The sequence below is a fragment of the Haemaphysalis longicornis genome, unplaced genomic scaffold (assembly GCF_048455015.1).
Source record: "Haemaphysalis longicornis isolate Haplotype H1 unplaced genomic scaffold, Haemaphysalis longicornis Haplotype H1 scaffold_5, whole genome shotgun sequence".
Classification (NCBI taxonomy): Eukaryota; Metazoa; Arthropoda; class Arachnida; order Ixodida; family Ixodidae; genus Haemaphysalis; species Haemaphysalis longicornis.
In genome coordinates, this window is record NW_027526385.1 from 191991758 (window position 1) to 192017347 (window position 25590).

Sequence of the window (25590 nt, forward strand, 5' to 3'; positions counted from 1 at the left end):
CCGAGATTTCTACCAATATCAACTATACGTAGTCGACACCCGCCAAAGTCGTGGTTGTAGGGTATGCCTAAGCCTACATCGATAGCGACGTGGAGGCTGTTGCATACAACATCTGGCTGCAAGCTATTACCTACCACGTTGTCATACGGCTCCCTGTACCTACTTTTTACCGAATAAAATCACATGCTACTACGAGACTGCCTCAAGGCAAAACAAGACGGCGAGCAAAATTTTTTATTGGGTTTTTTGTTATACTACTGCTGCAATATGTGCCGTAAGCATACGAAAGTTTATAGCACACCTAGCGTTTCTTCCGGTTTTTTTGAGGGGCACCCAGTGATGTTCGGGTTTATTTTTTTCTACTTGCGCTATAAAAACATACGTGCTAAAAAGTTTCTGTGGGATATTCGTTGTGGTGTACGACCGCTATGAAAGACGTGGAACGGTGTGAAATGGGGTAGCAAAATTTTAGCAGCGGGGGACACTTTTTGTGGACGAAATCCAAGTGGGTACGCGTTCAGTGGACGCAGCTGTCTGGGTGCTTTCGCAAAACACTTTTCGGTAAAAGAGAAAGTCACCTCAGTCCTGCTGTTGTGTACACAGAAAGGGTGCACTTCATTGAGCAAAATTTTGCAAAATTACATTTTTATGAATCAAGAAACGGACAAAAAAAAAACAGCGATGCCGAGCCGAGGCGAAAGGGCATGTAGCGGACACGGGGGATCAATTGCATTGCTACCCTGTGCAGTCACTTTTAAAGAGACAATTGAAGTACAAACAAGCAACAACATAAAGAAATGTTGAGACATGATGGGAAGTTAAAACAGCTTATGGTACAGATAAAAAATTCTTTACAACCTTCTTTTTATTAATATTAGTGACCAGCAACTTCTAGAAAACAAGTATTAGATCAGTAGCGCTTTCATGCTACATCATCCATCACATGCTACCTATGGCTTTAAAAGCGCGTTCATGGTGACAAGCATTTTTTCTATATACGTTTTGGAGCAGTTGGTGGGCATAAGTGAGCATTGAGACATTCATTTCTTGACCAAAAATTGCTCGAAATCTGGTTTTAAACTGGAATAAATAATTTTGTTTATATGTAACTATGCATACCAAATTTCTTTTTCGCCTCACAATCAACATCCCCTACGACCCCAAGTAAGCCCTAAAAAATGAACCATTCCTAGAAACTGTAGTCATCAAAATTTCATCGTAGAGCCCATCGTGAAATCGACATAATAAAAAATACCACTAAACCATTCCGTCTTTTTGCGTTTCGCATAGATACTTCTGCTACAACTACAAGTGAGTTCCCAAATTATTTTAAATCATCATTATTTTTACATTATCGTAAGCAAACCTATAGGGTTTATTATGTGTTTTCTTTTGTGTGTAAACGCAAGATGAAGGATTCAGCTCATCAAAATACGCCGCAACAGTCATTCCTAGACTAATTTTAGTTTAATATAACGATGGTGTATCAGAAGACGGTGTAGGTTAATATTAAATTATATGCTTGGTCTACCAAGAGCAATACATTGATGTGTTTGTAATAATTATGAAATCAAACAGCACTTATAACAATTTTATTTCAAAATGCTCCAAACCACGTAACGAAGAGATTGAACTGGGTAATCAATTAACTATTGCAACTAAAATGGAAGGCCTCTACATGTTTCTTGCGCATCTTTCTTCGTCTTCGTTAGATTAGGGCCCGATTTTTCGTTCTTCCGCAAAATTGTTCTGTGTCCTATTTATTTATTATCTATTTAGTCCTTTAATGTGCTATTTTTTTTAATTTTTTTCTTCAAAGCCGTCTACATGCAAACTCCCACATTAATGTACCTGCTATTATTCATATCGCACATCCTAATGAATACATTGAATGAATAATACCCATTAATGATAAGTAATACCCATTGAATGAATGAGTACCCTAGTCAATACATTTTCGGAGGCGATATGTGACATTTTTATGTCATCTGCTGTGAACAAATGAATATACCACAAAATTTTCAAAACGTCATGTGTACTTATCATACAAATTATTCAACTGCTCCAGAGTGTGCTTAATAATCTCAAATAAAGAACACTTTTAAGCTAAAAAGATGAGCATATTTTCCCATTATTATTTTTAGTTTTATCATTTAAAACCTACTGCTACTTCAAGTAAGTCCAAACATTACCTATCATTATTAAATTCTTACCTGACTGAACTATTAAACTCTTTCGGATACTTTTTTTTTTAAATTTAGGACATACATCTGTAAATAATATACTTTATCGTCACAATATTTGTGGCTGAAAAAGTAAACAGAGAGGAGTCTATTCGCACGCAAATGTCCCCTTGGAAGGCTTGAATTTGTGTAAAGCAGCTCTAACAAGTTTGCATATGCGTGGAGGTGTCGTAATTATTGAGCAAAAACGTTTTTTGTGCCATCAAAACACTATTCGATGGCCGCCTCTTCAACGGTCGTGGCGATTTTACCATAAATGGACGAACGCTTTTAACAGAAGGTTTTTAGGTGCCTTTTGAGCACAACAAATGACGAGGTTTGCAAAGAGCGGTCTCCATCCAATGTCTACAGGGAGAACCGCAATGACATCAGAATATTTTTGAAGCACTGCTGCCCTACCGAATCTGAGGAACATTGGGAAATGAAATTGGTGCTTCCGGAATGCAGCCCGGCTTCCGCAGCCGTAGTTGTACATATTTCACAAAACAGATAAAATCGCAAGCGGTATGTGCACTGAGAGAACGATGCAGGAAAGCTGTACAGTGTCATCTAGCATATTTTTTCTCAAAACCATTATATTTGGCTTGGTTCGATGCCCAGATTTCCACCATTGCCAACCACATCTGGTAAACATCGCCAAAATCAAAATTGTAGGCTAGACGTATACCCTACATCGCTATCGAAGCACTAGACTATAGCTTATGATGTCTGTGGGCTATAGCCTGCAACATTACATCTGACTCACTGTACCTACTTATTATAAAAAGTCCAAGCTGCTGCGACAGTGCCTCAAGAGAAAGTGAAGACAATCCAGGAATGCGAGCAAAATTTTTGATTGCAATTTTTTGTTATACTTGCCTTACATGATGTAAGGCAGTGGAAATTGATAGTGTGCCGAGTGTTTCTAACGATTTTCTTGGTGTACTCTTAGTGATCTTCATTTTTCTTTTTCTAATCAGGCTCTAGAAAGAAACCTGCTGAAAATTTTATGTAGTGTATTCTTTCTGGTGTACGGCCGCTATGAAATGCGTAGAACGATATGAAACAGCCTAAAACGTTAGCAGTAGTGGATGCTCTGGCGGACAGTATCCAGGTAGGTAGGTGTTTTAGTGTATTCCAGCTGTCCCTTTTTTTTCCATCCTAGCGAAGCAACAATTTCCGTAAAAAAAACTTCACTCAGGCACGCTTTTAGGCCTACAAGAAGGGTGCACTTCCATCAGCATGAATTAAAAAAAAACGTTATTTCAACGAATCAAGAAACTCAAAAAACAGTGGCGCAAAGACGAGGCGCACGCTTATACAAAGGACAAAGGGCATAAATTGCATAGATACCCTGTGACGTGGCTTCGACAAGAATTATTAAAATTGAAACAGGCAGCGACAAATTCGGTACACTGAACAGCAAAAAACGGTAGGTCCCTCTGTGCCAATCCGGCTGTTCTTTGAATACCACAATAAAATTAATTTTGAGGCAAGATGACAACTTCAAACAGGATATGGCACACGAGAAAAACTTTACAACCTCCTTTTATAAAATATCACTGAACCAGCAATTGCTACAAAAGGAGTATTGGATCACTTCCATGGTTTTGGTGCATCAGCCGCCACATGCTAACACTGGTGATATAATGCGGCGTCATTAGGGACAAATATGTTTTCTGTATATATTTCGGAGCGGCTGGTGGGCATAAGCGAGCTCATACACGTAGACAATGCGTGAGCACACTGAAAGTCACCCGTGACCGAGCTTTAGAGAATTAGAAAATTTGCAATAGCCAATTCTGCTAGGAACCTCTGGTCTTTTCTGTGAAGAGGAACTGAAATTGCGGCTTTAGAATGGTTTTCTTGGCCATATTCGTTTGGGGGTGTACAGCGTATTGCAATTGCAAGGTTATAGCCATGGTTCAGACAGTGGGTGTGAAATACGTCATGATCATCAGCCAATTCAACCCCAGTGCAGAACGAAGGGCTCTCACATTCACCTCCATCTTGTTCGTGGTGTGTGATACATTCGGAAAAGAGATACTGTTCACTCAAAATATATTGTCAATGTTTGCTTTCCACGAGAACCATTTTAGCTATCTTCGCATAAAAGCGGGACATACACGAAATAGGTATACCATAAAATACGATGAGTTACCACTTGACCTTTGGCAGAGCGTAAGTCTGTTTCGGAGCGATTCCTGTGTAAGTCTCTATAGAAGATTTTGTGCATAAAACATATTTTGCAATTTATAGAATGTAACTTTGTACTGAAAGCACAAATTTATATTTTCAGGCTCAGAATCTTCGCGAGATAAGACTTCAAGTAAGTTATCAAATGAATTAAAAGCTTTAAAAACCGCCTTTTTTTGACAATAGCTCCTAAATTTGGCAGTAAAATATCTTTATAATATGTTAAAAATTTACTAAAGCTGCACGTTTTATTAAAAACTCCTTAATGCATTTCTGTAATATTAGAATCAGCTGCAGCTACGACTTCAAGTGAGTCCCTCTATATTTAAAATCAATTAATTATTTACAAAAATATGTAGTTAATATTTCGAATTACAAGGTTAAATTTCTCTTGAGTTTATATTTATATCTTGACAGGTATTTTCACTGCAGCTTCCGAAGTATAAAGGGTAGTACCGAGAGTCCTGGGGAAGAAACTGCATTTATTTAAGACAATTCTTCCTGTAAGGTGATAATCGTGTGAGTATGATGAGACGCAGATAAGACAATAAAAACGTAAACCACGTCAGAATCCCCTTATCCTATTTTAAGGCCTGCTGTTTAATACAAAATTCCGAACGTTCTCATCTCAGTTCAGGAAAACGTGATTTTCTCCTCTACTTATGAATTGTTTATTGCAAGTAAATATTGTTCTGTGCAGTTGGCGTTCACATTGCTGACGAGTAAAGCGGAAACAATTGCGCAAATAGCGAAGAAAAACAAGAGACAAGCGCTTGTCTCTGTTGTCCCTCTTCGTCTCTTGTGTACTTTTTTGCGGTTTCCTCGTCAGCACAAGATTTTGGATTTTCTTTCGAAAATCGTTGAATGTTTATTTTTTATCCGGTCCTCGTGAATTATTTTGGGTTCGAAAGCCGCCCAATATCCGGTTTTTAACTGAAATAAACAATTGTGTTTATATTTAACCATGTATACCAAACTTTCCATTTTATCCTCACAATTAGCATCCCCTACCACCCCAAGTAAGCTCTAAAACATTACCCATTGTTAGAAAATCTAGCGATCAAAATTTGATCGTATAACTGATCGGCAAACCGACATTAAACAAAATACTTTTAAACCCTCTCGTTTTTTGTGTTCCTCTTAGACACTTCTACTACAAGAACTACAAGTGAGTCCCAAAAAATATTTATGAAGTATTTATTCTCCTTAGAAAGTCACCAATCAATGTTATAGTGTGCATTATGTGGTTTTTGGTTCGAGAATGTAAGGTCGAGGATAAAGCTCGTCCAAATATGTGGCAGCAGTCGCTCCCAGACTACATTTATTATAAACTAACGATGGTTTACAATAAGATGCTCCAGGTTATTATTGTTAAATACTCTTTGTCTATCAAGAGGAGAACAGCGAAGTGTTGTTTGCATTAACTGGTAAAGAAACAGCAGTTAAACAATTCATGTCAAAACACTTCAAACCACGAAGCGAAGACACAGAAAGGAATTACCAACCTACTAATGGAACAAAAATTTAAGGCCTTTATATGTTTCTTTTGGGTCTTCGTTCGTCTTCTACAGTTTAGGGCCGAGTTCTTCTTTCTACTGCAACACTTCTCTGTGTCCTAATTATTTATGTGCTATTTATGTCCTGCAAGGTAGTAGTTAGTTATTATTTTCTTGTAATTTCCATTTTCTTGTAACTGCTATTGTTCATATCCCAGATCTTAAGGACATAACCGTAATAAAAGCATTTCTAGAGGCGTTATCGTGATCTTTTTTAGCTATAGGTGATGTGTCTGGATATAATTTACTTTATCCTCACAATATTGTTGGCTGAGAAAGTTAAGATGAAGTAGAAGTAATTCGTTTTTAATGCGTGGACATCAAGCACCTTCACGTCAGTTATTCCAATCCACATCCGCAAAACTAAATGTGAATAAAATATCAACATTACGAATAGAGACGTCGCGATTATTCGCCACCTTATGTTCGGAAATGAGAGCGGGCTAGGCATATATGCGGTGCCCATACGTTAGACCTAACATAACGTTTTCATTTCTAAAGTCATCAGCCCCTACCGGCTGCTTTACGTGCACTGAGTCCGGTGTTGTTTTGCCGCTACTCGTGATCCACATTGCACATCTCCAGAGAAAGTCTCAATTCAGGTGAAAAAAAGGCGACTTCCCAATCATTTGAGTCATAAAACACACAGAATGAAAAGACACAAAAAAATGTGGGACAGAGAAGTTGGGGTTATGTATTGTTAGATTTCAATATATGGCTTGCGAAAGCTATTGGTAAGGCCTCTTGGTCAAACACGCAGAGTGGAGTTTGTGACACACCAAGAAAAATGAGCAAAGAAAAAAGACGTAAAAAAGGGTCTTAACTGCCGAAAATGTTTGTTTCGGGATTTTGAGCAATCATATTCATAGTAATAGTCAGCACAGCAGCCAAAAACTCAGACAAACCTCACTCACAGGGGCGACATGTTTTATCGAAACGGGAAGCACACACTTTCTCAGCTTTGAAACGCAAGTGCAGAAGACCCTAGCAATATTATTCACCATGCAGATGCAGATCATTTTGCCACAAATGCTGAACCACTGAAATCTTTATACGTCTGTTTTGAAAAGACATTCTGCAAAGGCATTTGTACCGATTCAAATCAAACACATCTTTGTTTTGCATAAAACAATCGAGCACTTTAGGATAGTTGTTATTTCTCTGTGTTGGTAATAAGCCACATGCAAAAAAAATAACTCTGAAGTGTGCTCGCGCGTAATATTCCAAGAAATGCTTAAAGATTTCAAGAAATGGTCCAAAAGTAAACCATCGTTGCCTATCTGCGACAAAAACGACGACGAACCATCAGATTCAGGATAACGCTGGGGGTTCTGGAATTCTTTTTGAGTTCTTGCTCCCGCACTTTCTAATATCACTGTCTACAGTTAGACTACGCCCCACCCCTCGGTTCCCCAACATGCGAATCTGCTGAAATGGCACTCGTACTTCCTAGCGTCCGCCATCATCGCCGTTTCCTGCCCTCTGCAATTGAAAAAACATTTTAGCAATGACGGCTTTCCTAACGCTTCACAAACACCCTGTACCCATTTCCTTTTGCTCCAATAAACGTTTGTTAATACTAAATACCTCTATAACTGTGACAATGTCGCTATAAATGATCAGAGACCAATTGATAGGCATCTAGAGGTTGTTTCGCTTAGTCATTTAGAAATATGGGTTGCGGTTACGTCGAGAAAACTAAAGCTGCTGCAGGGAATGTTTACGCGCAAATAAAACAAACAGCTTGCATACGCGAATTGCTGCTTATCCTAACGGGGACGCAGCGAACTCAGGATGTCAAAAAACTTATATTGTCACAGCAAAATACCTCTTTAACACCCGTATCGAAATTTCTAATTCAGATATTGTCAAAGTGGTTAGCGACAAGCGATATTTTTGGAAAGCTTGAGGGCATCATTTTCTGAACACAGCCATGCCAAAATCAGTTCGATTTAACTGATTATGCTAATGAATGATTTGAATCCAACGCAGTGGCTGAAGGCGTTAGTCCTCAATAATTGCTTTGGCGTAAACATGAGTCTCACCAACACTCACAACAATATTCAAAAAAAGATACTTGGGGGGCTATAATAACGTGATCATTTTGGTCGGCCTGTCCATTTCCACCGCTCGACCCCACCGCTAGGAAGGAAGATTCGAACGAGCGCTATAACGAGAAATGTATTAGTAAAGACTCCCAAACTGTTAAGACGTATTACACCTCTAACATGCATACATTGTTGCGCAAAAATAGAACCGCGGAAATCTTGTTGTCTCAATGTGAGTATGCAAAATATTGTATAGCAAACTGAATAATTATGTATTTTAACGGTTTCAAAGAGATGCAAGGTAAACCATACCAAGGAAGAGCTACAGATTGAGCTGCATTCGGCAGAAAAAAGTGTCAACAGATCGCTGTGGGGGGCAGCCTCAGCACGGTAAATTTGTACCAAATTGATTAAACATGTTGAATTGATTTAACTTGAATTGAACAATTGCATTGAACTAATGAATTGAATAAAAAGTGCGCCATGTGTAATTTAGCACACAATAATCTACTTAAGCCAAGTTGTGACCCCGGATCCCAACCATGAGGAAAAGATAATTAGAAGGATTAGAATGGGGTGGATTGCATACGGCAGAAATTCTCAGATAATGAATAGCAGCCTACCATTGTCCCTGAAGAAGAAAGTGTATAACAGCTGTGTCTTCCCGGTACTCACCTACGGGGCAGAAACGTGGAGGCTCACTAAGAGGGTTCAACTTAAATTGAGAACGACTCAGAGGGCAATAGAGCGGAAAATGATAGGTTTAACATTAAGGTACAGGAAGAGAGCGGAGTGGGTCAGGGAACAAAGGCCTGTTAAGGACATACTGGTGGAAATTAAGAAGAAGAAATGGACGTGGGCAGGGCATGTAATGCGAAGGCAAGATAACCGCTGGTCATTAAGGGTAACAGAGTGGATCCCTAGAGAAGGCAAGCGTAGCAGGGGGCGGCAGAAAGTTAGATGGGCGGATGAGATCAAGAAGTTTGCAGGGACAAATTGGTCACAGTTGGCACAGGTCCGGGTAAGTGGAGAATAATGGGAGAGGCCTTTGCCCTGCAGTGGGCGCGGATAGGCTGGCGATGATGATGATGAATATTGGGGAACGCGATATAGGGACAAACATTTTGAGGGCTCAGGAAGTAGGTTAGCTGGAAATATATTTTGAAAGCCGTTATACACCACCGGTAAAAAATAAAAGAACGAGATCCTCCGCTACAACAACTGTTTAATCATTATTCGCTTTATTACACCTATACCCTTAATTTTCGTTTTACATTATAGTATATCAATTCGGTGTGCAGGTAGATTTGCGAAAAAAGGCATCGTGATGGGGGAGACATATATGCACTGCTCAGAAATTTTGGTGAGTCTTCTGACATCGAAACACGCCCCCTGGCTAGGCCCCTGGTCTGAAGGAGGAAAGACACAAGGTTCTACGCTACAGTGGTGTTAAAATACATTCGTATTATGGTGAGATTTTTATAAAAGCCTCCAGGCACGAATAAATTCTTTACTCATGCGAAGTCTACTTCATACCTTTAGTGATAATTGCAAATAGATATGACAGCCCTGCAGCGCCTTATTACAAATTAAACCTCTGAAAGGGTTCTACTACCGAATTTTCCCTCAGGCGCCTACTGTCATTTTATATAGACACTTGCACCGAGTGGCTTCGTACTAATGTGGAAATCTGTAGTACGCGAGCAAACGCAGAAACTTAAAAATTTCAACCTGAGGACATCTGTTCTAATGGGGTTTGACAACCTTCCTAAATTAGCAAACGTGTGAAGGCCTCTTGCGTTACTGGTGACGTCACTCGGTGGAACTGCCACACATCGGTAACTGGTGCGTGTATATCAAGAGTCAAAGCAATCTGTGTTAAAGGAGCCATGAAGACAAAATACAAGTTGGGTTTATTATAAAGACTGCTTAGTCCCGATAACAATCATACCAATATCATCGCAATCTTCGAACAAATAATGGAGATATTAAAGAAAACGTGTGAAGCCGTGGCGACCCCCTAGCCAATTTCCCGCAACTTTTCTATGACGTCACGGAACCTTGTTTGTGCGATTGGCGGCCGCCTAACTGACCTGTCGCGACGACACATGACTGGACGTCTGTAATGGGGCCTCTAGTTTCATTTGACCGCATCACTTGAATGCTAACGTGCAGTTAACGCACTGAAAATTATATTTTATTGTTGGCCCGTATGACGTCATTCTTGCTCATAACACGTCACTGTGGCGCAAAATTTGAAATTTTTTAAATACTTCTTGCTTTTTTTTTTTCGTTAAAAAACATCCTTTGTGGCTCTAATGGAGCTTGGTGAGATACTGAATCCTAGTTCTTTCAAATTAAACAAAGTTGTATTTTCTCTTCATGGCTCCTTTAAAAGGGACGTGCCAAAATCCCATTTGACAATGTGGAAGACTCTGAATGCGAATTTCTTGCAGCAAATGAGCCTATTACAAGCACCCCGCCGCAAAGGTGGCCGTTTCCTCTGATTAGAGAACGACGAGAATATTGCAGGCAACAGGCCTATTCTGCCAGTACCGGGAAGGATCCTAGTGTCAGCTTAAGCGTGGATCTGAAAGCAAAGAAAGGCGGAGCGGAGAACGAGACAGTAGCGCCAGGAACAGATGGCAGGGTCTAGCAAGATGAAGCCAGGTGTGATGCTGCCACGCACAACAAACGTGTGTGCGGGAGCGGTCCGACGAGGCAGCGGTTCCAGTATCCTGGGCGGATCCAGCAGCAAGGGTCCAATGCTAACGCGTAGCGCCATCGCTCCGTCGGCTCATGGCGGGATTGCTCCACAAGGGCGACTCTTCGGAAACAGGTGTTGCCCCTATGGTGCACGGCTATGACAGAAGTAGCGACTGAGCTCCACTCTGGCGAAGGTACAGCTCGAATGGTTCGTCCATGCCGCATATGGACAGGCCCACCTGATGTTTAACCCATGTCAGGATGGCCACACCAGAACAACGGGGCGGTAACAAGTGACTTGGTAGGCCATGTGAATAAGAACTGTTGGGTGAGCTCATTGTTGGAACATTTACATGCCTGCTGAAATGATTGAAATGTATTTATTTCTTAGGGTTTCGTAGTTGGGTTCCGTTTCTATTGCAAATGTTTGTAATATTTCGGTTTTTCTGTGGTTGTATGTGGTCATATTTGCTTGGGGGTTTTGTCTGTGATATAAATTTGTCCGGAAAAATTGCAGGGATCGCGTGGTCTTTGTGTGTTTTTAGCGTGGTCATGCTTGCGTGGAGGTTTACTTTGTGATGTAAAGTGGTCCTGTTGATTTTTCGTATCCTGTGTCCAGTCATTCCGGCACGCCGGGGCTGCACTTGACAGTCCATGAGCTCCTTTATTACGCCTGATAATCATTATGCAGTTTTTGTAGACAACTGACTTCTCATGGGCGCGGGAAATACTCTTTCCGCTTCATTACAGAAGAGAAATATAAAAACAAATAAGGGTTCCCGGCGGGAACCCAAGTCACTAGCCCTCAACTCAGCAGGGTGGTTAGTTACGAAGGCGTCTTCCTGTAAAGCTCTCGGCTCAATTCGACACGAATGCTCCTGTGATCCCTGTTCTAAAAACAATAACCTTAATGGCAATGCCAGATGCTTCCCGCTCAAAATACAGCATATTAAACCTAAAGCTGTCCAATCCAAGTAAACAAAAATTCTCCATTCATGACGCCATTATCAGTTTACCGGCAATACAGGTTTTACACCCAGATTGTGTGGATAGGTTCGTAGAAGCTGTCGTGATATAAACGAGTTCAAAGATTCGGGCGAAATAATCATAGTTAGAGATATGAATGCCCATATAGAAGGTTTGGATGGATACACAGACCACAACGGTTCTCTAGTGATAGATCTATCCCACGCAAACCGGCTTGTAATAGTAAACACGGAAAGCAAGTGTGACGGACAAATACCGAGGGAAAGCGGTAACAGACAGTCCAGCATAGACTACAGTTTAGTATCCGAGACAGTATACGGAAGGCTCCGGGAAATGAGGATAGATGGAAATGGAACAGACAGCTTAGGAAGCCACCACAAGCGGTTTAGCTTGCACTTTGGAGGCGCAACCCGGACAAATGCAGAAATAGGTACTATAGGAGGAAATAATTTGAATAATGATCAGTTAAAGATCATCGCTGATAGATTGGAAGATGAAATCAATAAATACCCAGGCAAAAATTGGGATTACGACGAAATAATTGCGTTAATAAAGGGTAAGATGAATGAAGCAAAGGAACGAAACCGATGGAAAGGGAAGAGAAAGCCGAGAAGCTGGTGGAATAAGGAAATAAAAGAGGCTATTGACCAGCGAAGAAAGGCATCGAGAGAACATAGAGAACAAAAAGAACTGATATGGAACCGGAGGTAGTGAAGGAAAAGTGGGAGGTCTACCGTGGGAAAAAAACGAGAAGTGCAGAAAATGGTGCAAGCAAAGATCAAGCAGAAAAGCGAACAATGGATGGCAGAAATACGGAAGAAGGACAAAAGCGCATCCGAGAAGTTTTGGAACCATGTAAAATCAGTAAGCTCAAAAAACGATAACCATCAAAAATTCCTGATTGATGAGGAGGGGGAACATTTAGAAGGAGAGCACGCGTTGGCGCATATTCATCGAGTGATTAGTGAGAAGTTTAGGACAATAGTGGTAGGGAAACCTGCACCGATAATATCAGCGCCACAAAAGACTGCGGAAAGGGAAATAAGCTGCAGCAACCTTGATTGAAAAAAAGCAGAGCAAAAGGTTTCCCCCAGACAGCAGTGGGCCCGGACGGAATACCAATGCAACTGATAAACCTACTTGGACCTAAAAGTAAGGAATCGTTTATGAGGTCAATAGATAAGGTGATAGAAACCAAACAAATACCAGAGGACTGGTTAGAAAGTTTAATATATATATATATATATATATATATATATATATATATATATATATATATATATATATATATATAAAGTTTAATATATAAAGGCAGAGGAGACAAAGCCAGTATTGATTCATACAGACCACTCACAGTAACGTCAGTGGTGTATAGATTAGTAATGCAGGCGATAAAATCAGAAATTCAAGCATCGATGGAAGAAAATGAAATACTTGGGGAACTGCAGAATGGATTTAGACAAGACAGGCGACTGGATGACAATCTGTTGGTGATAACGCAATGCATTGAAATTGCGAAAGCACAGAAGAGACCACTATGGATTACGTTCTTGGACATTAAAGGGGCATATGACAACGTAAACAGAGAACGGCTGTGGAGAATGCTGAAACTCCAGGGATTAGATGACGAGTTAGTACAGTTCCTTATAGCAATCTATAAAGACAATAGAGTGCACCTTACTTGGGAAGGACAGAAATGCGCCCAGCAGGTCAACATCCATCGGGGACTGAAACAGGGATGCCCTTTGAGCCCAATACTGTTCATGCTTTACATGACAGGGTTAGAAAAGAAACTGGAAGAAAGTCAAGTAGGGTTTAGCCTAACCCATATGCTGCAAGGCGAAGTGGTACAACAGCATATTCCGGGAATGTTATACGCAGACGACATTGTTCTTTTAGCTGATAACCAAACCGATATGCAGCGGCTAATAAATATTTGCGACCAGGAAGCCACTGACCTCGGATTAAATTTCAGTGCAGAAAAATCAGGAATATAGGTTTTCAATGACGCTACCACCGACGTAGTGTCTATCCAGCAAGGGGAATTACCTAGAGTGAAGGAATATAAATATTTGGGAGTGTGGATAAACGAAGGCGATAACTACTTAAGTACTCACGAGAGCAACTTAAGGTTAAGGGAAAGCGAAACGCAGCTATAATGAAGCATAGAGCTCTGTGGGGGTATAACAAATATGAAGTAGTAAGAGGAATGTGGAAAGGAGTAATGGTTCCGGGTATCACGTTTGCGAATGCTGTACTCTGATTAAAATCAGACGTTCTATCAGGCCTTGAAGTAAACCAGAGAACGGTAGGACGTTTGGCCTTAGGCGCGCATGGAAAAACAACTAACGGAGCAGTTCAGGGAGATATGGGCTGGGCGTCGTTTGAAGTTAGAGAAGCTCAGAGTAAAATATGCTTTGAGATGAGGTTGAGGGCAATGGATCAACGAAGGTGGGCAGCTAAGGTATTTAGGTACCTATAGGGACCGGGCAGCTGTACGGGTGGCGCCACCACTCGGCGCTCCCCTCGTCAGTGGAATGAGCCGGTGCATTGGACTACACAGCCTCCCGTTGTTTTTGTCGTGTTTGCTTCGGTGATTTGTATGTTTTGGTGGTGTTGTGAGCAGACATGTGAGATGAAACGAAGTCTAGACAGATGTGTTGGGTTCTTAGATGCAGTAATGACTACGTAAACTTGTCCGACGCGTCTAAAGTTGGGTATCGGCTGCAATGGCATGAGCGCTTTTTGCAGCGATCTGCGCTTGACTCCACCCGTTCTGAGTACGAATAAAACTACTATTAGTAATATTATTTTCTTCTTAAATGCACGAACGGCTACGCAAACTTATTGGATGCTTGTCAGGTTGGGGAAGGGCTACATTGACACGAGCGCTGGCTCCTCGCGAGCTGAGTAGGAATAAAAACATTACCAATATTAGAATTCATTTCTACCACTTTAAATTATCTTCACTGGTTTCAATGACTACGGTTTCCACGCCAGCCTCAGCGCTGGGATACCTCGATACGTGTGCTTTAAATAGAAAGGCACCTGCATACGAGATGGATTACCGTGTAGCCGTAGAAATGTTGCGGTAGTTTACACTTTCTGTAACCGTGAGGTTTGTACCTTAGGTTTTGGCGAGCGACACTGTGACAGCATGGGAGCCTGAAAGCCGAAGTGGAAATCCCACGTTTGTGGTGGTCATTTTATCAAGAGACAAAGTTATTCACCAACTCAACAGCCCAAGCTACAAACCATCCCTCCTCCGCTTCCCGTTTTACCACCTGCGTAGAATAGAGGCTGGCACCGATAGTTAAAAAATGTGGCAGTGTTAACGTCAGCCAGTGTTTTTTAATGCTTAAGTATTCTTTACAGAGTACCTAAAAAATTGTGTAATGCCTGGTGAAGACACCAAAAACGCGCGATTAGTTGCCTCAAATATGAGTGCATGAGCCCGAGTCCTCCACCACAGACACATTTCCGACACGCTGGAAAAAGTTTAGATTTGGAGAGGGGACATGGAAGCTCAAAATTAAACAGCAAAATCATCTAGCCCTCCGTCTAATGATTATGATGGTTGAACACAAAGCTTTCTTCGTGCGAAATCGAATGGGAAATGGTCAAAGTCAAAGACACTGCGATCAAAAGACCAAACTGCGTGCTGGTAAAATTCGACGCTTAACTAGTCAAAGTTTATATCCAGAAGCAACCAAGGAAACCCATACGATAGAGCTTTGCGATAAACCATCATCGTCGTTAGACGGAGGTGTGCATGATTTTTCAAGCGTAGGTGGCAGCTTGTAAACCGACCGCAGCATTCAATTGTGAAGCTGAGTACAGGTTTCGGGCACCCTCCTGTCTTGCGTCCTTCAGCCACGCAGGAATTGGTTTTTGAAAAACCATTTACCAAATGGCCAGCAACCATTGCAATTCTTGTAAAGCAATGCTTCTCCACGACAAGCAATAACGTTCTACTATCATGCGGTATTTATTCTATCGACGATTCCCAATGACTGTAGTAGGAGCATTTCTGTGAAATTAAACACGTTTCAGCCGTTGGTAATGAAGTTACGGAAGCGTCGTCCGTCACAATTTCTGTTTTGAGGTAAATCTTCGAAGACACCCCCCAACTTTGTCTTTCGCTTGTGCACGACGTCGACGCCGTTTCGTCATCAACTGCCAAAGGCCAGCGCCGCAGCATTCCTAGATCGTTTGCACACACCGGCTTTGTGGGAGCATTTAGCGGCAATATACTCCTAGATTCGCGAAACTGCATGCAGACATGGAAAAATTGCATGAAGCAACGAACTTTCATTTCCAGCTTGACTTTCAGCTTGGCGCATTGAGCGTCGTCTGCTATTTGTAAATACTGAGTATGGACGTAAATAACACTCATGGCATACCTCGTAAGCGTCACATCCACGCTCAAGATTTACCGATCTGAAAAATGCACGTGGGGTTACGTATGCTTTGCAAGCCGCACCGCAGAAAAACGACAGAAAGCCATGCACAGCTACGCTGCGCTGACCGCCACAGGCATTCCACTGACGAGCGGTTCGCCACGGGCGGCGCTGTTCACTGAAACGACGGTGGTGCCATACAACGGCCGCCCGGTCCCTATACTCGAAAAGCGTGGACACGCAGTGGTTAAGAAAGACTAGAAGGCTAACGATGAAATACGGAAAGAACAGTGGGGAATCCAAAACAGCCAAGGTAACCAAAAAAGAGGCAAGGCAGATTGAAACGAATAAATGGAGGGAAAAAATGGAAGCTAAAACGTCGTTAGAGATGTACAGGGCTGAGAAGATGAACATCAGAAAGGAAAATTTTTACGATAATTCCCAGGGCAGTGCTTTGCTTTTTGAGGCTAGAGCAGGTTGCCTGCGAACTAAGAGTGTTGTGGGGAAGTATTAAAAAAATGATGGGGTATGCGTGGTCTGCGGAAAAGAAACAGAAACTATGCGGCACATCGTGTTAGAATGTGAGGGTATCCATCCAAATATACATGAAGGGAATATTGGGCTTTCAGAAGCCCTAGGATTTAAGGGTATCACAGAGGAAGTTAACTTCAAGGCTGTCGAGGGGACGAAAAGAAGATTAGAATGCTGGTGGACGAAAAGCAGAGAGGGGAATATTGCCTAGGACAGTTACCACCTGTAACAGGAAAAAAAAGTATTTTGTGCCTAATAAGCTTTTTGTGCCTGCCCTCAGCAGCGCTAGTATTGAACCAAAAGTGTAAAACATAGGTATATTAGTCCTTTTTGGTCAGATGACATGTCATCACCCCGATACAAAGGGGAAACCAATAGAAATCATCATCATCATCATCATCATCGTGTGAGCTGACAACTACGTTATTCCAGCAAAAAACTAGGCAAAATATTTCATTCGAAATGTATGTTGTGCAAAGCAACCAGTACTAACGAATAGTTGCCGCTATTTTTACCGTTAGTCTAAGGAGCGGGGCATCAGAAGGGCTTTGTGCGGCACGGGCAGTGACACACTTGCCCTGACCACCTCTGAGTTTTTTGCGTCTAGTTTAGGACGTGTTATATACGTTATTCCTTATTTGTTTTATTAATGAAAGATATCAATTTTTATACAGAACTTCTTAAAACGTTTTTGCTATGTAAGACTATATTTTTGTTGTATGAGCACAGCCAGCCCAGAATCAACGCCCTCATTTCTACCCTTCACTGTACCTGAATTGATGGCTTGGATAAACGTAACCTCCTAAGAGTTTTAAATACCTTTTCTCTCTAGTGATCCTCCTCATGCTGCCTACAACGACTTTTTCAGTTACCAGCTTATTTTATGTAGATTTCGCAGCTATGAAAAAAGGAATTGACAACTTTTACATAAGTCAACTTTGCGAACACCTTGTATATATTTTGTGGGGAATCTTTCAGAAACTTTTTTTCTCGCGGACAATTTTCGTTCAACGCAAGCGGCTGTGCCTCAGACACGAAGACTGGCTAAAATTTTTGATGGGGAAATTAATGCAGCTTGAGGTTTACGCTATACTGTTTGATCGAACAGCAAAAACATTTTCAATAAAGAAAATGTCTAGAATGCATTTCCCTCTTCATTATTACCATAAACGGTGGTCATAACTTATAAATTCTTGGACGGAATATCCACCTAAAGGTATTCCCAAAGTTTTTTTCTAGATACGAAGATATATTTGTATGCTACAGTGTACGCATGTCTGTGACACACGGGTGTCCTATTTCGCTGCCATGGAGTAATACACATGGTTTTACAGAGAAAAAACACGTGCACCCTGTAGAAATGGTAAATTTACCTTGTCGAGTTGCACCAAACAAAATATATTTTGATTTATTGCCGGAGTACTGGAAGTTGATTTTTAAATACATATTCCATGCAGCGAATGAGGACCGGAATAATACAAAAACAAACAGGTGGCAGTGTTTTTGCCTTAGTTGTTAGAGATAAAAAGGGTTCCATTATTTTATAACATCGTAATGCATATATATAGTGTACATACACGCTGATTGCATCTATATGTATCGGTGCAGTCGTGTGCGTACATTCAATATGAAAAGTTACACGAATTTATTCACACTGGCATATTTTGGTTTCTAGAATCCCGAACGAGAAAACGCCAGACACGTAAGTTACGTATTCTGAAAATTTTACCCGCGCTGGTATTTCAGTCACCCAATAGAAATAACTACAGTTCTGTTCCTACCTCTCATCATTTCGTTGGTAAATGCAGAGACTCTCACCTATTTATTTCTGTGCATTCAAAATTGCAACTGCGCCTGGCCCCATTAACTCAGACGGCACAGAAGGAAGCCAGCTATATTGCAATTATAACGTTGCCACACCGTTTATTTTACCGCATAAAAGGTCACCTTTATTGAAAATATATTCTCGCATCAGTTTTTGCCGCCTTAGATACTTGCATTACAATTTATTCTGCAAATTTCAGGTTCGTACTGGAATGAAACTAATAAGGGCGGTAAGTTTAGTACTCTACGTTTTGACATCTTAGAAAAGTAATAAAAAGTATTGAGCAGTAAGTTTCCGCCATGTGCAGTCATATACAACCTAAATTAACAATACTGACACTTTTTTTAACCATAAAACTATAAAAATTAGCTAACGTTCACCCTAAGCGTACCATCGTTGCAGCATGTGCGACTCAAAGACCGAAGCTTTTCGAATACATTTTTACATTTTGTCCTGCCCTTAGAAAACTAATCCGTATAGAAGCCCTGTTTACAGGAGTTTCTTTCCTAAATATTCGTCGTAAATACTTTAATATTTACCTTGTGGAAGGTGGAATTAACATTAAACAATTTGGCGTCATTGCTAATAAAAAATATTGTATAAACAAGCACCCTTTTAAACTGTTGTATGTGTACTAGCCATCTTCATGCGCACACCTGGTGTGTAGTATTTCTAATAGGTTGCATTGAAGGAATTGACAGATAGTGGTCGAATTTTTTACAGATGCTCCTAAAGGAAGTCTTTTTTCAAGTTCTCATATTTTATAGGAGAATATTCTGCTGTTTTTGCCTCGTTTTACTGCAATTCTACCAAAAATGTTGACCTACTAAACAAATAATTTTTGACTCCATTTCAGCAATCTACTACGACCACCGTTACTGTATGCACACAGTCTTGGAAGCGAGCAGTCACTTGGTGAGCATGTGTATATGCTTTCTTATACACCCCGGAAACTTTTCACGATAAAAGAAGAGAAATCCCATGTTAGGCAATCAACTTGAGTCGTCTTGTACTTGTATTGCACAAAAATAATTTCGGTTTTAACAGTGTTTTTTAGTTCCACTGTTGCTGCTGGTACCTTGTCACGAACTTTTTCTAACGAGAAAGCATCTGCATACCACTGACGAAAACGTTCTCCCGGCATGCCACAACCACTTGTAAAAAATTCTGCAAAAGCAAGTATAACCAACAAAGCTACTGAATGAAGAGGGCATTTGCGCGTTTTACAGGGGGGAACGAGTGAAAACCACACAAGACCTCGGAAACTGAAAACCAAGCTTCCTTCTAAGGATTAAAAACACCAACAAAAAAACCATGAAACGTAGTTGGTGAATGTGTATTGCAAAGCAGCATCAGTCTTGAAATAAACAATCGCTGAATATTTTTATAAAAAGCTCTCATACTTCTGTGCAATCCAAAAAAAAACGTTAACTCGTGGTTATGTGAATATAGACATTGCAGATATGAAGAGCAGCTGCCGCGTAGAATACGGAAACCATTTTGTTGGCTATGGTTTGAAATCATTGTTATAATCGCCGACAGGCAGCACATCACCCGGCCATGGCACTCTCTTGATCATGTCCTAACGAACGTCATTTCGCCTCAGATTGCGGGCATCGTTAACTTTTATATTTTGAACCAATATCCTACTTTTTTATTAGGCCAAACTCATAATCAATGCAAGGGAAAACTCTGTCAAGGTGTTTCTTCGACACCAAATTGTTTGACCAGTTAATTTCAAACACTGGCTGGAACGTTATTCTCCAGGAACCAAATGTTGAAGCCGCTTTTACCAATTTTTCTATAAAATAACGGAAACAATAATATGGGCTCATCATTTTCTTTGACATACAAACGCTACTCTGCACCAAGAAATCGGTGGATCAAATTCAATCAACTGCGGTAAATCCGTAGGAAGGACAACCTACATAAAAAAGCTTAAAATGCGCCCGTTTAATGTAGCTTTACAAAAGCGGTTCAAAAATTACTCCCAAACATTATTTGAAGTCCTAAAAGCCGTAAAACGAGACTATTATCAAAATTAAATTAATAAAAATGATAACAGCAATCACAAAAACTGCGAACTAATTAGGAATTTTTGAAACTGTCTCAACAAACACCCAGCGAAAATGAAATTGTTGACGATGACGACTACCTGACTAATTCTTCCTATATAGCTAATACATTCAATGGGTGTTTTTCGAGGGTATCCTAAATCCCACCAACTAATATTCCGCATTATGCTCGTTGTTACCAATCGTTTTACATACACCCTACATTACCGGAGGAGGTTTTCCGTGTTTTGTATGGTATAAAATGCCCTGGTCCAGGGACCTCATTCATCCATCTGCAATTAAGGTTGTCGCACGTGAGCTATCGGTTGTTCTCGCTACTCTAACAAATAACATGTTTACCACAGAACTTTTCTCCTTCAGACTTAACCTAGGATAAGTTGTGCCAGTGTTCAAAAAAGGAGAGCGAAATGCGTTAACTACCTACCACCCGATAAAGATCCTGTCATTTCTAAGTAATATATTCGAGAAACTTCCTGCTGACTGCCTCACTAAGTACGTAAAAAGTTAACGTGCTCACACCGCGGCAATTTGGTTTCCAGCCCAGTTTTTCTACGGAGCCAGCCCTAAAAAAATTCACTGATCAGATTAAAAATTTCCTTGGCAATGGTTGCTGGACCGCGGCAATATTTATCGAATTAACTCTGGTATTTCATACAATTATTCACACTTCTTTTTTTCGAAATTAGAATCGTTTGGTATATGTGGACCGGCACGAACCATTCGAAAAAGTTATCTTGGTGACGCACTCACGGTGTTCAAGTTGCCGATGCCGTAACACCATTAATGAAGGTGTTCCGCAGGGATCTATTTTAGGGTCGCTTCTTTTCCTTTTGTATAATAATTACTTGCCCAGTTTCCTTAACAGTTCTGCTTGCATTTTTTACGCTGATTACACGACTATATTTGCTGGTGATAAGAATCCTACCAACTTAACGACGCCACTTAACGTGTACCTGGCAAACATTGTGTCATGGTGTAACGATACTGCGCTGCCCATAAACGCCACAAAAACATGCTTCATAAGGTTTTTCATACCCATAATAAGCAAATGTTTTTAGTTCCGAGCATCATTATAGTTAACCACGGGATATATTCATCAAAAATAGCCACGTTTCTAGGCGTTGTGCTTGACTCTCATATAAAATTTTACTAACAGGTCATGTCGCTTGTTTAAAAAAATTGGTTTTGGTATACGTGTAATAATCAAATCTCACCATTATTTCCTTCAGCACGTTATTCTGGCGCTATGTTACGCTTTCATACAGAGCCACCTCACATACTGTCTGTCTTCCTGGTGAAACACGTATGAAACTCACATGTCTCACCTTGAACAGTTGCAAAACAAGCAGTACGCCTGATTACATTAAATCCTGTCCAGACATCTGCCCTCCCAATCTATCGGAATCTCAACATTCTTCCGCTCACATACTCACTACAACTAAAGCTCGGCCTTCTAATTAATTGAATTCAAAATAAACGTACTGTAGCTACTAATATATCTGCCCAACAATTAGTAACCCCAAAAATACCAGATTCGTGGAACAGAACAGTATGCTACTACTAAAAGTGCGCACTAATCACGGGAAACCAACAGTCATCTTTTCAGTTATACTGCTTTGCAAACCATTTGGAATTCTTTGCCTACAAAAATGAAATTCGTCAACTTTAAACGCTTATTTCATAAATCAATAAAAGACCACTTGTGGTCAAGGAGTTTGCTGTTAATCAAAGACCATTATTTACAATAAACCTTGTTTTATAACCTCTAACCCGATTTTTGAATATATCTGTTTAATTATGTTCAATTGGTGTTGTTTGTTGTTTGTTCTTTGCCAAATATCGTTTCAATGATCTCTGTAACCCTCTACCTGCCTGCGCGTGCGTTTCTCTTGTACTCAGCAGAGTTGGTCCCCTCGACAGGGTAAACTTTGGGACTTCCTTCTGTAATAATAATTGCCGTTGTACTTTTTCGTATGCATATATTGTTCAAATAAATATGAAAAAACCTCAAGCCTGAATACCCAATCGAAAGAGTAGTTTATTATGAACAAAATTGTGCCTTTTGTTTTCGAGTTTGTTTTCGGGGGAATTTTCCTGCCAACCAAGAACTTTACTGGTATTAACTGATAATCTGCTCTGTCATAAAATCTTTTGCAAATAGGTCTAAGAAATGCATGACAAGTTTCCACTTCCTGGTTAAAGGATGCGTGAAGGGCTAAAATGCATCCAAGTTTATTGTCAGGAATTAAAAACTAGCACTGAAACATTACGCGCACTGTTCACACATCGCAGTTCACAAGTGCTACGTACCTTTGGAGCCAATCACGAAGCTTTCGGCAGGATGGCACCAAAGCCAATTTGGTGGACTTTCTTAAACTAAGGAAAGAAATGGACAAGACTGGAGGCACAAAAGAACTCGGGGAAATATTTTTTTCGACCAACATTTTATGAATACTTTGAGCTTTTATATTTGGAAATGGAAAGTGGGGATTAAGTATTTACAAAGGAATGATGTGGTTCAAACGGCTGACTAGAATAAATGAAATCTTAAACATGCTCCTTATGTACTTTGTTTCAGTATACTACGACCTGCCAAAAAAATTGCCATGGAAGGCGACGGAACCTTCGAAACCACACGCCATGTCTGAGAGTGAGATACACTGAAAACTGAATGATATTTCTGTCGTTTTACAAATATGTGTTTAAAAGTTTCCTTATGTACATATACCTCCACCAAAATAACACGAAGTCGGGTGAATATAGAAATAATAGATCTGTTCTTTTCCAGTGCCTTTTGTTTACTTAAGGGAAATTCCCTAAACTTGTGAAATGTGAGGCACACAATATTTTGAGCGGTGCCTAAGCCTTTAACTAAAACATACAGCTTTTTAATCTTAAAGACGGTGTTTTCTAAACACACTGGTATCAATAGAATTCAATGAAACCTAGGAATACAGGGGAAAACATAATGTTTATTTATTGGGAAACAACTAAATTTTATTTTAAGGATACAGTGCTTTAGGTTGCGAATAATGATAGCCGAATGCACTAACAGAGGCAAAAAAAAGGAGGTGCGTTGCGATTTTGTTCATCTTGGGTATGGCGATGATGAGCGTGCAGCTTGAAATAGCCTCCGGAGGCTTCTCTCTGGAATTTCTTCCAATGCTAACCGAGGAGGTCCCCTTTATTGATTTGATCGCTTGCCATTTTACTTAATTCTTCGCCAAGTTGATTTGCTGATATTTGTAACACATCCGCAAAGATTCTGGCCTAAGAAATACTAGTTCGATGAAAGATAGAAAATGCAGCCTTATTGTAGAACCCCCGTCAGTCGTATCTTGTAAATGAAGCTGAACACTTCGAAAATAAAGCTGCCCGATTCATTCTCAGGAACCACTCACGAACATCAAGCAATGACAGAAATTAAAAAAATCCCAGAAATTACTACTTCTACAACAACGCCTGCTTTTCACGTCTTCTATCGAATTTTCATAGGCTATACCAGAACCAGTCTTCTCTCGCTGTCTTGCATTTAAAACCCCCTACTCGCGTTAATTTTTTTACAGATCACGCCTGCAAATATTCGCACGTGCGAACCTATTTTTCTTCTCGCCACTCTTACGTGCTATTCGTCACTGGAATCTGCTCCCAGCAAACATGGACACGCTCCTTATTACGACTTATTTCTCAAAAACTCACAGTTATTCTTTGATGCTAAAATCATCTTTCAATGCTTGCGTCCTCTTCAACCTCTGCCATTTTAACCCAGTTATTTTTGCAATTGGATATCTGTTCTGTGTCTTTGAGTACCCTTATTTTCAAACTATGTACTTTGACATGGGCGTGTTCGTATTTGTATTTCTATGATTGTTGTTGCTTTTATTGTAGAATGTATTTTCTTTTTCCCTTCCACCCCTATGTAACGTCCGCAATAGAATTCACGGTAACTGACTAAAAATAATCAGGTACTCAAACAGCTGGAAAAGAAACCAGATGTGCAAATCAGAGGACCACACTTTTTAGGAACAGATGTAGCTAATTTGAAAATTTCGAACGAAAGTTGTTGAAACTGTATTTTTACTCAGTATGTCGCTCCTCATTTCTTTTCAGTCAGTTCTTCTTAGCCCGAGAATGAACTCTGGTAGCTACATGAACTGCGCCGTCGGATCCTGCCTTCGAGGAAAATGTAATATTGAAAGCTTATACACTCGGTGCCATGTTCCATCTCCTGACTATTACTAATATTTTGGCCGTGATGACGACAATGACAACGTATATTATGGCTACAAGGGGTAGGCAACAGTGTGATTCTCATATAAACCTGAAATATTCGCTGCAAAACGAAGTCTTACTGGTGCCGCTAATGTAAAGGGAAAACAAATAAATCTCTGTGTATAATACCCATTGTTCCTATTGCAATAAATTACTCAGCTGGGGCAAGCAGTTTATTTATTGGGGGTCTTTCAGTGCAAAATATTTACTTTGTTAATAAAATACCGGAAAATCTGAAATAACTCCCAAGCTCGGGAGCATGCAGATGGTGTTACTCAGTGTCTAAAGACAAACTCGAAATCTTTATTTCTGAAAAGTCTGCATTGGCCGGCAGCAATCAGCAGTGGCCCGAGAGCAATCATGCGATTTTAACGCTATTTTCAAAAACTATGCCTCAAAACAGGAAAACAAATTAAACAGTGGTGCCTCGGGAGCTACGTTCGCGCCTGGTCCTCATTAGTTTCTACGGACTTTAACATGCATGTATTTGTTCATGCTAAGGTGACCGTCGAGAAACTTAAGTTTAGAACATAGGCTGCACACCTAGCTTTCTTTGATCGCATCATGTTTATAAAAGATGATGGCAACGCACTAAAGGCTTTTCTGCTAATCGCCCTAATAAATTTCTACACACTGTAGTAATTTCAATTTCAGCTTGACATTATTGCTGAAAACATTACTATACGTGGGTTAGCTAGAGAGAGTTTCACAAAACACTTTTTTTGCCCGAATCTGCACTTGTTGCACACTTACCGAAGAAGTGCAGAGAACC

At 40.4% G+C, this 25590-nt stretch overlaps 1 long non-coding RNA gene across 1 annotated transcript; it reads left to right on the plus strand.

Moving 5' to 3' along the window:
* The first annotated feature begins 5568 nt into the window (after positions 1-5568).
* On the plus strand, positions 5569-25279 carry LOC144139573 (uncharacterized). Its single transcript, XR_013316275.1, has 6 exons — positions 5569-5586; positions 18322-18348; positions 18671-18700; positions 19328-19386; positions 23125-23196; positions 24657-25279. It is a non-coding gene; the product is annotated as an uncharacterized LOC144139573 (long non-coding RNA).
* Positions 25280-25590: the final 311 nt, after the last annotated feature.